The following is a 13,226-nucleotide window of genomic DNA, read 5'->3' as shown; positions in this document are numbered from 1 at the left end:
TGTCCGTTGCTGTCAATGTGGTCTCCTCTACATTGGGGAGACAGGAAGCCAACTCATGGAACATTCCAAAGAAATCTCCGGAACACATGCACCAACCAATCCCACCTACCTGTGGCCGAACACTAACTCCCCCTCCCACTCCACCAAGGACATGCCAGTCCTGGGCCTCCTCCACCACCAAATTCGAGCCACCGACGACTGAAGGAAGAACGTTGGGGCCCTCCAATCACATGGGATCAACGTGGATTTCACCAGTTTCCTCATCCCTCCTCCTACCACTTCATCCCGGATCCAACCCTTCAACTTGGCACCACCCTCTTGACCTGTCCTACCTGTCCATTTTCCTTTCCACCTATCCACTCTATGGTCTTCTCTGACCTACCACCATGACCCCCACCTACATCTACCTATCCCATTCACAGTTACCTTCCTCCCAGCTCCAACCCCCATTTATCTCTCAGCCCCCTTGCTACCCTCCCCCCCCACCACCCCCACTCTACCATTCCTGATGAAGAGCTTATGCTTGAAACATCGACTCTCCTGCTCCTCTGACTGGCTGTGTTTTTCCAGCACCACACTTTTTAACTCTTCCTAAGAGAGAACCCATGAAAAGTGACTAGCCTAGATACGAGTCCCTGGCCAGATCCTGTATGGACCAGCTGGTGGGAGTATTTGTAGATGTCTTTAACCTCTCTTTACTACGATCTGAAGTCTCCACCTTCTTTGAGGTCACAGGCAATGGTTCTCTTAAGATCACCTCATTTGACAACTCAAAGTAGGAATGCATGAACATCTCATCTCTCCTTTACCTGAGCTTTAAGACATTAATCTGGGTGCTCATTTCAGCATAGGAACAGATCAGACACAGTAATCAGGTCTACTGCCTAAGTGCTTCAGAGGTTGATATGTTTCTGATAAGTGGCTGAAAGGTGATTTGGGTTATGTGGAGAAACTGGATCAACTACAATCCTATTGAACGATGGAACAGGCTTGAGACTGAATGGTTTATTCCTGCTTGACGTGTGTATTTTTAAATTGCTCACTTACCAGAGGGAAAGCTCTTTTCTAGATGATGGCTGGAGTATCAGTGATAATAGGGCAGTACATCTCATGATCCAGTTCGACAAGTATGTGACTGCACCAGGAATCCTAATCTCAACTTTCTAAACTCAGACCCTTGGAAACAATGTAATGATCCAACAGCTAAGTAAATTGTTTCACAAGTTCTAATATTGGTGAGACCACATCTGGAGTAATGTGAGCAGTTTTGGTCCCTTATCGAAGGAAGGTTATCATATCATTTCATGGAAGGCTGTTCAGAGAAAATTCACCAGGATGATCCTGGGATGGAGGGATTGTCTTAATGACGTTTAGAAGAATGAGAGGTGATCTGGTTGAAACGTATAGGATTCTTAAAGGGCTTGACAGGGTAAATCTGAGAGGGTGTTTCATCTCATGGGACAGTCTAGGACCAGAGGCCATAGTCTCAGAATAAAGGGAAATCAATTAATTCTGAGGAAGGATTTCTTCTCTGAAAGATTTGCAAACCTTTCAAACTAGTCTAGCCAGTGACACCTTCACCTGATGAATAAATAAACTAAAAACTATAGGAACAGAGGCCTTGTGTATACAGAACAAAGAACAAAGAAAATTTACAGCTCATGAACAGGCTCTTCGGCCCTCCAGGCCTGAGCCGATCCAAATCAACTGTCTAAACCTATTGCCCAATTCCTAAGGATCTGTATCCCTCTGCTCCCCACCTACTCATGCATCTGTCTAGATGCACCTTAAATGAATCTACCAAGCCCGCCTCGACTACCTCTGCTGGCAACGTGTTCCAAGCACCTACCACCCTCTATTTAAGAGGAAGATAGATTCTTGATCAGTCAGGGAGTCCAGGCTTGTGAGGTAAATGCAGGAAAGTGACTGTTGGAGCAATGATCAATAAATCAATCATCCTTTTGAATGCTGGAACTAACTTGAGGGGCTGAAAGGCCTCCTCCTTTTCCTATTTCTTATGGCCTTATTTAGACAGTATGAGGCACCTCAGCATTGTTCACATTGAATCCAAATGAAGGTGTTCAGAAAAGTGCAGTGAATTCCCAAGTGTGGTCAACATTTAGAATCTGGGTGGGTGCTGCGGGAAGAATCATTTACTGTACTCTCCTGGAATATTTTAACAGCCTTGGTGAATCAGAGGAGACTTTCCCATTGTCTATTCTGAAATCATTCTTTGCAGTTTGCTTTGTATTTCTCTCTACAGTGAGAGCTAACCTGTTGGGCTCTGATGGAATGGGGGTTGGGAAAACAAAGAGGATCATGGGCCAATTTTTTTCCAGTTCTCTGAAGGCAAGCTGAAGGTGTGAGGGGGTGAACTTTTGAAATGGGAGTCTCGGGCTCACTCCATGATGCTTTGTAGCCTCCCTGTATCTTCCTGGGAGGTGGAACTGCAGAAACAGTTGCAACATATCTGAGAGCAGTGAGTATTGTGGTTCTGAGATTACTGACACAGGGTCTACCAATTTCAGATCAGGGCAGCTAACTAAATGTAGCATCTGTTTAATTCAATCATAATAATCACAGAAACCCAAACCATGGGAGCTGGCCATTCAGCACACACTCACCATCCATAGAGGATCACCCCCATACCCACCCCCTCACCCTGTAACCCTACAACCCCCCTGGCCAATCCACCTAACCTGGATTGTGCTTGGAAACCAGAGCACAGGGGGGAAACCATGGGGGTTAGGGGAAAATGTGCAAACTCCACACAGATAGTCCCCTGATGCTAGAATTGAACACAGGTCCCTGGCGCTGTGAGGCAGCAGTGCTAACCACTGAGCCACCGTGCTGCCCAATAGGTCTGTTTCACTATCTGTTATAGGATTGTTCATCAGAAACTTAACATCTGTTTGCTGCAGGAAAATACAGCGACTGTCCTTCACACTCTGTGCTGCAGGTTCACCTGAGAGATGGCTGTTATTCTCCATCCTGGCTCATCAACATGTTCTCTCTTGAAGTGATATGTCAGCAGTGAGCAGGTAGTTTAACCAATTAGTGAGGTGCTCAACAGGTATTTCATGAACAGACTGTAATCTTGTCAGGCTCTTTCTCTGTATTTGCATCCTAAAGGAGAGAGCTTTAAAGCTGCTCACACAGTTCAGTCCTCCCTTGGAGAGGGCCATACTATTCTGAACGCCTCCCTCTGGAGCTCACTGTGGGGGAGGAAAACACAACGGTGCCCTGGCTGCTTTCGAAATGACCGAGCAGATTTTATAAATCCACAATGTTCTGGGCCCAGTGTGCCAATTGTTCATTTCACCTTTACTAGTCCTTGTTTTTTTTTTGAAGAAATATTTGTTAATGGCAGGACAAGAGAACAAAAATCTAAAATGTCAACTTTCTCATCCTTTAGGCTTTCGTATATGATTGCCTGATGCAAGACACAGAAGTATAATCTGAAGATGGTTTCTGCTGGAAGAGGTCACAAATTGGCCAAGATTAATGCTTTCAGAGTCACATCTGCTTGAGCAGTTTCTCTGATGCCTTCTACAGGATTGTGAGTTTTATACCTTTCCATCCTCTCTGTGACCTGTGTTTCCTAACCATTACCAATAAGTTGAACAGTATGTTAATTGCCTATTGTTTAATTGAAAAGTGAGCCTTCATTCTAAATGTTTCCTGGTTATGCTCGCACAGAGTGAAAAATGGCTTCCTGACATTTTAGTGAAGAAAATTACTTTAGAAAAGAAAGGTCATTTTTTAAAGTGTTTAACCCAGCTATTGTCAAGGTCAGTGTGGCTCTGTGCTGAACCTTAGTTAAGATTCATCAAGCAAAAAGTAGAATTGTGCCTCTCAATGCCACAACTGCAGCTTTTTACAGACATCAGGTTACTCCATCACAGTGTGCAGGACATTCTATGGTTGGGCACTTAATTACAACCACTCAATGACTTCCTTGTGAATGGTAATAATATCTGATAGACTCCTGACTCATAAATCAGAGCAGAAACCCAATATTGCCTGAGAATTCAGGAACCTTATCCTCAATACAGGATCTGTCATACAGACAGGAATAATCCAGGGACCCTTGGTAAAAGGGCACAACAGAAATATAAAAGTCAATTATCTTTACAAGGTGTTGAACACAGCATCAACTTCAAACACAAATAAAACACAAAGCCATTAAACCTTCTTTCCAAACAGAAAACCCATAGATCAATGCAAAAATGTAGAATTTGAAGATGATTGTATTATGTTTTCTGGAAATTAATTTGAAGAAATTCGGTAAGCGTGTGGTTTTCCTTTTGATTGGAAGCTGGTTTTTATCATGTTTTGGGACATTTTCACTTCAACTCCAGGAAAGTTCAACTTAAATGTTGATTTTTTTTCTCTACCCCCTCAATGGGAGCAATGGAAACCCTTTGTGTAAGTCTGGAAATTGTTGGGATCAGGTGGGGAGGGCTTGTGCGAAAGGGCTGAATCTTACAGTCCCACTTTTAATGGGTTTGCGTGTGGAGGTTCTGAAAAATTTTTGATCGTTCTACAGAGACTTGGTTGAGACAGGGATAAGACTGGTACCTTAACGTTCTGGGATTTAGTTGTCTCAGGCAAGATGGAGAGGGATATAACAGGAGGTAGGGAGTTGTGTTACTGATTAGGGGGAATATCACAGCTGTACTGAGGGAGGACACCTTGGAGGGCTTACCCAGAGAGGCCATATGGTCGAGCTCAGGAATAGGAAGGGCGCAGTCACTTTGATGGGATTGTACTGCAGGCTTTCCAACAATCAGCAGGAGGTAGAGAAACAGATATATAGACAGATTATGGAAAATGTGAGAACAACAGGGTTGTTGTGATGGGTGATTTTAACTTCCCCTATATTGACTGGGACTTGCCTAGTACCAGGGGCTTGGATGGGGGTGAAGTTATTAGGTGTATCCACATTGATTTTTTTAAAACAGTATTAAAATAGTCCAACTTGGGAAGGGGTCACACTAGACCTGGTAGATTGAAGTTTCAGTTAGGGAGCATTTCAGGAACAGTGACCATAATTCTGTAAGTTTTAAAGTTACTTCTGGATAAGTGCAAGAGAGGTCCTTGGGTGGAAGTACTAAACTGAGGGAAGGCTAACTCCCACTAGGTAGGGACTAGGGAATATAGATTAAGAGCAGCTGTGTGAGGGGATATCCATATCTGGCATGTGGGAATCTTTTATAGGCCATTTGGTTCAAGTTCAGGACCAGTATGTTCCCATGAAAATGAAGGAAAAGAATGGCAAGATTCAGGAAACTTGCATGAAAAGAGAAATTGTGAGCTTAGTCCAAAAAGGAAAAGGAGACATAGGAAACTGAAGATACACAAAACCATCAAAGAATACAAAGATAGCAGGAAAGAACTCAAAAGGAATTCAGAGGGCTAAAATGGACAATGAAATGTCTTTGGTAAACAGGATTAAGGAAAATCCCAATGTGTTTTCTGCAAATATAAGGAGCAAGGGGATAGCTAGGGAAAGAGTAGGTGCAGGGTGAAAGTGAGGACTGCAGATGCTGGAGGTCAGAGGCTAGATTAGAGTGGTGCTGGAAAAGCACAGCAGGTCAGGCAGCATCCAAGGAGCAGGAAAATCAACGTTTTGGGCAAAAGCCCTTCATCAGGAATCCTGTCTTGTCACAGTGCAGCTTCATGATCTAGAGCTCTTCCTGTTAACCCCAAATCCCAGCAGCACCACCATCACAGCAGGACGTGAACACACCTCCAATTGTAGAGACTGCAGTGCAAGGTGATGTTGAGTGACTTACATCATCAAAATAAAGAGGACAGTCCTCAATGAAAGTAAGAATTTGTAAAGTGGGCTGCACACTCACTTTAAGTAATCTCACAAAACCAGAGCCACTATCAGTCAGTGACTGTAAGAGTTAAGATCTGAACAAGACTTTAGGGTCCATTAAACTTTTTCCATGAGTCAGTAAGATCAAGGTGATCTTCTCAATCAACTCCGAGTAAGTGACAAGAAAATTTGCACCACACAAGTACCAGGTAATGACTATAGTCAACAGAAGAAAATGTAGCCATTGCTCCTTGACATCCAATGGCATTACACTCACTAAAAGCCAACTATCAATAACCTGAAGGTTATCATTGACCAGAAACTGAGCTAGACTTGTAAAAATACAATGGCCACATGAGCATGTCAGAGGCTAGGAATCCTGCATTTCCTGACTCCTCCCATCATCTACAAAGAACAAGTCAGGAGTGTGATGGAATACTCTAACCCAACGCAGCCCGCTTGACAGCACTACACCCAGAAACATCCAATCCCTCCACCACCGATGCTCAGTAGCAGTGGTAGGTACCATCTACAAGATGGTCTACAGAAATTCACCAAAGCTCCTCAGAATGCATCTTCTAAACCAAAACCGAAACCATCGAATGCAGCAGATACATTGGGAACACCACCCACTGGGAGCTTCCCTCAAGGTCACTCACCATCCTGACTTGGAAATATCATGCTGTTCCTTAACTAACATGGGGGTAAAATCCTAGAATTCCCTCCCTAATGGTTTAGCAGATGTATCAACAGCACATAGACTGCAACTCACCATCACCTTCTCTCATGGTAATTAGAGAAGGGCAATAAATGCTGGTCCAGCCAGTCATACCCATATCCCAAGAACAAGTAACAAAAAGTTTCACCTGAGCAGATTATCCTCATCGTCCAATCTGTGCTTGGTGGTCTCTCCACTGTTCAAACACTAGAATGGTACTCCACTTGAAGGGGACCTGGAACGCTTGCCTCACCCACCCCCCATTCAGAACTTGTTCTCAATCTATCTGTGCAGATACAATTGGTCTGCTGAGAAGTTACGTGTTAGGTCTAAATATTCTGTTAAACAAGTAAAGGTGAATAACAAAAGCTAAAGCTTTATCCCCATTAAACTAATGGCTGCTCCAACTGCAGTAGATGAGAGAACCAATTAACAGAAAACAGGAGGAAAAATGGTGCTTAACCAACATTCAATCCATAATCAATTAAAGATGGATTTACCAAGTACTAATAGAATTTATTTTTGTGTTGCAGTTTATGGGCTTTCCATTCACTGCAGCTTTGTAATTCTTCATCCTCTATATTTTGCTTTAATTATGATTCACTACAAGAGCAACACTTTCTCACTTACAACAGGGAAGTGGCTATTTGAGGTTTTTATTTAACACCCATTCAGTGATAAGCTTGTGATATTGTACATTAGATGTAATTGATTTGAGTTTCTGTTCAGGTCTCCTGCTCACTAAAATGCTATATGGAATCTCGGGGAGGGATCCCACAGGGCTACAGTCAGCTATCGGGAGAATCCCTGCTGAAACTGATGCCCAGAGGGAAGGCTACATGTTCAGCTATAGCAGAACATGGAGGGAATGTCGCAGACCCCTCCATAATGGAGGTCTGTCGCTGTAATTGGAAACAAAATAGATGATCTGTGTGGCAGCATGACGCTTGTGTTATTGTCATGAGCTGGATTTCTCCTCCAACCTCTTTTCCCCTTCTTTTTTCTCACGCATTAGTAATTATCATACCGGCTGTCAAGATCAAATTTCGAGCAGTGGTGCTTTTTGAAAACACATCAGACTGCTCAAAGATTTCCATGTAAAATGTTGAAAAACAATTTCAATACTTCAAGGTATTCTGCACTTAAAATAAATTAAATTCTACAAATAGTCACTTGTATTAATCAGGTGAGATTCTATGAATCATTTTCTCTAGTTTTCTGTTTCTAGAATTAGTTTTAGAATTTTTAACATCAAGTGTGTTCCTCCAGGGACGTTTCCTAGACCCAACCATCTTCAACTGCTTCATCAATGACCCTCCCTCCATCATAAGGAGTGCTGTACTGTGTTGTATTATTCTATGTTCTATGTTCTATATGGTCAGAAGTGGGGATGTTCACCAATGATTGCACAATGTTCAACACCAGTTGCAACTCTTCAGATACTGAAGCAGTCCTTGTTCAAATGCAATAAGATCGAGACAATATTCACCTTTGGACTGACAAGTGGCATTCATGCCACACAACTGCCAGACATTGACCAAATCCACTAAGAGAATGTAACTACGGTTTATGTTGGTTTCCTCCGGGTGCTCTGGTTTCCTCCCACAATCCAAAGATGTGCGGGTCAGGTCAATTGTCCATAGTGTTAGGTGCATTAGTCAGGAGTAAGTATAGGGTAAAGGAATGGGTCTGGGTGGGTTACTCTTTGGAGGGTCAGTATTAGATTAGATTAGATTCCCTACAGTGTGCAAACAGGCCCTTCAGCCCAACAAGTCCACACCGACCCTACGAAGAGTAACCCACCTAGACCCATTCCCTCTGAATGATGTACCTAACACTATGGGCAATTTAGCATGGCCAATTCACCTGACCTGCACATCTTTGGACTGTGGGAGGAAACCCACGCAGACATAGGGAGAATATGCAAATTCCTCATAGAGAGTCGCCCGAGGCTGGGATCAAACCTGAGACCTTGGTGCTGTGAGGCAGCAGCGCTAACCACTGAGCCACCATGCCACACCAAAGTATTGTTGGGCTGAAGGGCCTGTTTCCATACTGTGGGCAATCTAATCTAATCTAGTCTAAACTATGTCCCCTTGATATTCAATGGAATACTTCCCACTTGTGTTAAGTGCAGCTCCAGTAACATTCAGGAAACTCGACATCAGGTCAAAGCAGCTTGGTTAATTGGCCGTACAGGGTCCTCATTATCCATCTCCTGTCTTGTCACAGTGCAGCTTTATGATCTAGAGCTCTTCCTGTTAACCCCAAACCCCAACAACACCACCGTCACAGGAGGGCATGAACACACCTCCAATTGTAGAAACTGTAGCGCAAGCTGATGTTGAGTGACTTACATCATCAAAATAAAGAGGATAGTCCTCAATGAAAGTAAGAATTTGCAAAGTGGGCTGCACACTCACTTTAAGCAATCTCACAAACTCAGAGCCACTATCAGTCAGTGACTGTAAGAGCTAAGATCTGAACAAGACTTTAGGGTCTGTTAAATCTTTTCCATGAGTCAGTAAGATCAAGGTGATCTTCTCAATCAACTCCGAGTAAGTGACAAGAAAATTTGCACCACACAAGTACCAGGTAATGACTATAGCCAATATAAGTTTCAGGACTGTAGACTTGTCAGCTAAAATGTCCACAAAATGAACCTGAGGAGTATCCCTGATTTCTGACGGCCCAATTGCTTTTGGACTGCAACTGATTTTTGGTCCCTATCACACTCCTTTTTCCCTTGCCCACTAATCTTGGGGTTTATCCTACAACCTTGTGTATTTTTGGCATCAACTACAAAGACAAATTGCAATTCCTAGATGTTTATTCAAGGTTGCCACCTGAACTATACTTCTATGTGGCAGTAGAATTTAGTTGAGAGATAATTTTTGAGTTTTTATGCCTACTCAAGCTTCATTCTCCTTATTGCTGGTCTCTGTTAGTTTATCTTTCGTCTGTGTATGAGTTGAGACTGTTTCTAGACAAATAAATTTGAGCAACATGTCAATTTCAGGTATCAAAAAATAATTATCTGCCACCATGAAAACACCTCACTAATGTTTTCTAAGTCTCAGGAGTCAAGTCTCTGAACAGACAATTCCACATGTGAACTCTTAATTGCAGCCAAACAAATGTGGTATTTTAATTACTAGGTTTCTCTGCCAATTGTTTAGAAAGGATGGTTCTTCATTATAGTCATATCATTACCGTGTATAATTAAAAAGCACTGAAACTTTCTCAAGTCCCTTGCATATTCAGAATAGCCAGGAATGAAGAGTAAAAGAAAAAATATCGCTTTAATTCTATGGCTCAGAAATAAAAGCAAAGCTTAATTAAATGAATTACTCCTCATTCAGTAAGGTCCTGTAAACATTGCTTGCTTTGTCACAGTAAATAGAGAGTGTTCACATTGAACTCCCCGAAGTGGGCAACACATTGCCAGAAAGATTTCTCACTGCATGATGGTAAAGACGAGAATGTGTTTTGCTCTCCTTGCCTGTTCCTCATTTGGATTGATCCTGGAAGGGACCCACTGACCTTACAGTTCAACACAAGCACATAGATGACCAAAACTCTCTGAAAAACATGTTTGAGAATTGATAACATGATTTTCACGGAGAAATAGAAATTTCCTCAATGTGGAAGGACTCAGGCCTAATCCAGAAACTGTCAATTGCTCAAATCGCTTAGTTTTGTTTCTGAAGGAGGCATTATTAATAAATATTTGGGTTAAATATATCAATTCTAAAAATACATTAATTGTTTGTGAATTTATAAACATCAACAAATGCTTTGAGACTGCCAGTAATACCTGTGTCATTGTGGCTTTTAATAGCTGCCATTGGACATGATGAGATTATTAGTCCCTGAATGGATGTTGTTTTAATCTACAGTATCACAAAATATTCAGATAAAATGGTCAGCTTTTAAAGGATTCATGATAAGTGGGAGATATATGAAGAGGCCAGTGATTGGCTACATATTGCCTCACAATGACACCATTGAGAAAGACAACATTAAGATCCCACGTGTACATGAATGGCATTGAATGGTAGCTCATCACTATTTTTCTCACTCTCTCACTCCCTGTAATATGTTAAAAAGTGAGTCCGACAACCAGGATTTGATGAGTGGGTTTTTCCTCACATTAAGGAGGAGGTAAATCAGCGCTATTGTTTACAGTCCCACACCAACAATGTTTCGCCACTGACTCCATTCTGTTCCTGGAAATTACTTGCAGGCTGAACTGTCACAGTCTTTAAGCCCTATTTGACACTACCATTCACATTGCTGTGACAGCATAAGGGTCTGGTATTTTCATTTCTCTGATGTTACCCACCTCTGCCACTCCCAGCTGCATGTTTGAATGATGCCATGAGATTTCTTGATTCTGGACACATGAAGTCTCATGACATCAGCTCAAGCGTGATCCTGTTGATTAGCATATACTTCCACCACTCATTACCCAACTCTTTCAGTTGATGAAGCGGGTGTACTCCTCCCTGTTGAAGACAACCTAGAGAGTGATAAGGACATGGAATGTACTCTGACTGGAGTCTTCAATACTCATCACCAAGTGTGGTGTAGCAGCTGCATTACTGATCGAGCTGGTTGGGTCCTAAAGGACATAGCTGCTAGATTGGGTCTGCAGCACGTGGCGAGGGAACCAACAAGAGGGAAAAACATTTTAAACTTCAACTGTATCAATCTGCCAACTGCAGACACATCTGTCCCTGACAGTAGGAATACGGGTGATCACCAAACAGGCTGTCATGATTTCACATTAGGATGATCCTGCCTTGCAAAATGGGATATGATTTGCAAAGATTTGGTAACTCGAGGCAGGGCAATCGACAGCAGCAAACTTGCATTCCACACGATCTGTAACCTCGTGGCCCAGCATATCCCCCTCAGCCATTCTCGTCAAGCCAGGGGATCAACCCTGGTTCAATGGAGAGTGCAGGAGGGCATGTCAGGAGCAACATCAGACAGACCTGAAGATGAGGTGTCAATCTGTGAAGCCATAGCCATCAAACAGGACTACTGACAAATCAAACAGCATTAGCTTCAAGTGACAAAGCTCACTAAGCTCTACAGTCTTGTCAGATATAGTTGAAGTATTGATGGACAATTAAACAATTTGCAGGAGGATAAGGAGGAGGAAACTTCAGGAAGGTCACTAAAGGAGGAGGCTCATCAAAGTGAAGCTGTTCCAGTACAGTGACATCACTACCATCTAGCCAACAGTATGGACAATTGTCCAAGTATATCCTGTCCACAAAAAGCAGGACAAATCCTACCCAGCCAATTACTGCCCGATCTTCAGTAAAGTGATGGACTGTGTGATCAACGGAGCTATCAAGCACCAACTGCTCAGCAATAACCTGCTCGGTGACACCCAGTTTGGGTTCCCCCAGGGTCACTCAGCTCCTGACCTCATTCCAGCCTTGGTTCAAACAAAAGAACCGAATTCTACCAATGAGAGTGACTGTGCTTTGCTGCAAAGCTGCAATTAGCTGATTGTACGATCAAGAACCCTAACAAAACTGGAGTCAATGGGTATCAGGTGGAAAACACTCTGTTAGTTGGAGATAGATCTGACACCAAAGAAATTCCTCAGGGTATTGTCTTAGATCTAACCATTTTCAGCTGCTTCACTATCATGCTCACTACAAAGTCCATTATGAGGACGATTTGGAAGTGCATGGTAAAATAGGGCAGAGTCAGCACAGCTTTGTCAAGATGGAGGTTTTGCTGACAAATCTTTGAGGAGGTAACAAGCAAGTTAGAGAAAGGAGAGCCAATGGGCATGATCTATTTGACTTCCACAAGGCATTTGACAAGGTGCTGCTAAGAGCCCATAGTGTTAGGGTTAAGGTACTGGCATGGACAGAGGATTGGCTGACTGGCAGAAGGCAGACCGTGTGGATAAAGGGGTCTTTTTTAGGATGGCAGCTGGTGACTCGTGAGTTCCACAAGGGGTCAGTTAACAATCTGGATGAAGGAACTAAGGGCATTGTGGCTACATTTGCAGATGACACAAAGAGAGGTGGATGGACAGGTAATGTTGAGGAAGCAAGGAGGCTACAGAAAGCATTGGACAGGCTCGGGAAGTGGGCAAATAAGTGAAAAATGGAATACCGTATGAGAAAGTATGAGATTATGCACTTTTACCGGGAGAATAGAGGCTGAGACTATTTTCTAAATAGAGAAAGACTTCAGAAATTTCAAGCAGAAGGAGACTTAACAGTCCTAGCTCAGGATTCTCTTCAGGTTAACATTCAGGTTCAGTTGGCAGTTAGGAAGGTAAGTGCAATGTAAATATTCATTTCAAGAGGCCTACAAGAGCAGAAATGTACTGCTGAGGTTGTATAGGCCTCTGGTCAAGACACATTTGGAATACAGTGAGCAGTTTTGGCTCTGTATCTAAGGAAGAATGTGCTGGCATTGGAGGGGTAAAAACAATGACTGCAGATGCTGGAAACCAGATTCTGAATTAGTGGTGCTGGAAGAGCACAGCAGTTCAGGCAGCATCCGAGGAGCAGCAAAATCATTGGAGGGTGTCCAGAGGAAGTTTACAAGAATAATCCCGAGATGAAGGGCTTGTCATATGAAGAGCAGTTGAGATCTCTGGGTCTGTACTCGATGGAGTTTAAAAGGATGGGGGGGAGATCT

At 42.8% G+C, this 13,226-nt stretch overlaps 1 protein-coding gene across 3 annotated transcripts in view; it reads left to right on the top strand.

Moving 5' to 3' along the window:
• The window catches only part of LOC122564564 (cadherin-18-like), a 760,480-nt gene that overhangs the window by 276,382 nt on the left and 470,872 nt on the right, over positions 1–13,226 (top strand). For all 3 annotated transcript variants that reach the window (XM_087978470.1, XM_043719646.2, XM_087978469.1), the window contains one exon: positions 3,416–3,559. The gene's annotated coding sequence lies outside the window, so the exon portion shown is untranslated. The remainder of the gene's footprint in view (positions 1–3,415; positions 3,560–13,226) is intronic.

Source organism: Chiloscyllium plagiosum, unplaced genomic scaffold (assembly GCF_037043375.1).
Source record: "Chiloscyllium plagiosum isolate Xiang-an unplaced genomic scaffold, Cpla_swu_hap1 HiC_scaffold_34, whole genome shotgun sequence".
Classification (NCBI taxonomy): Eukaryota; Metazoa; Chordata; class Chondrichthyes; order Orectolobiformes; family Hemiscylliidae; genus Chiloscyllium; species Chiloscyllium plagiosum.
The sequence above is the reverse complement of the archived record's forward strand: the minus strand, read 5'-3'. Positions and strand labels throughout refer to the sequence as shown.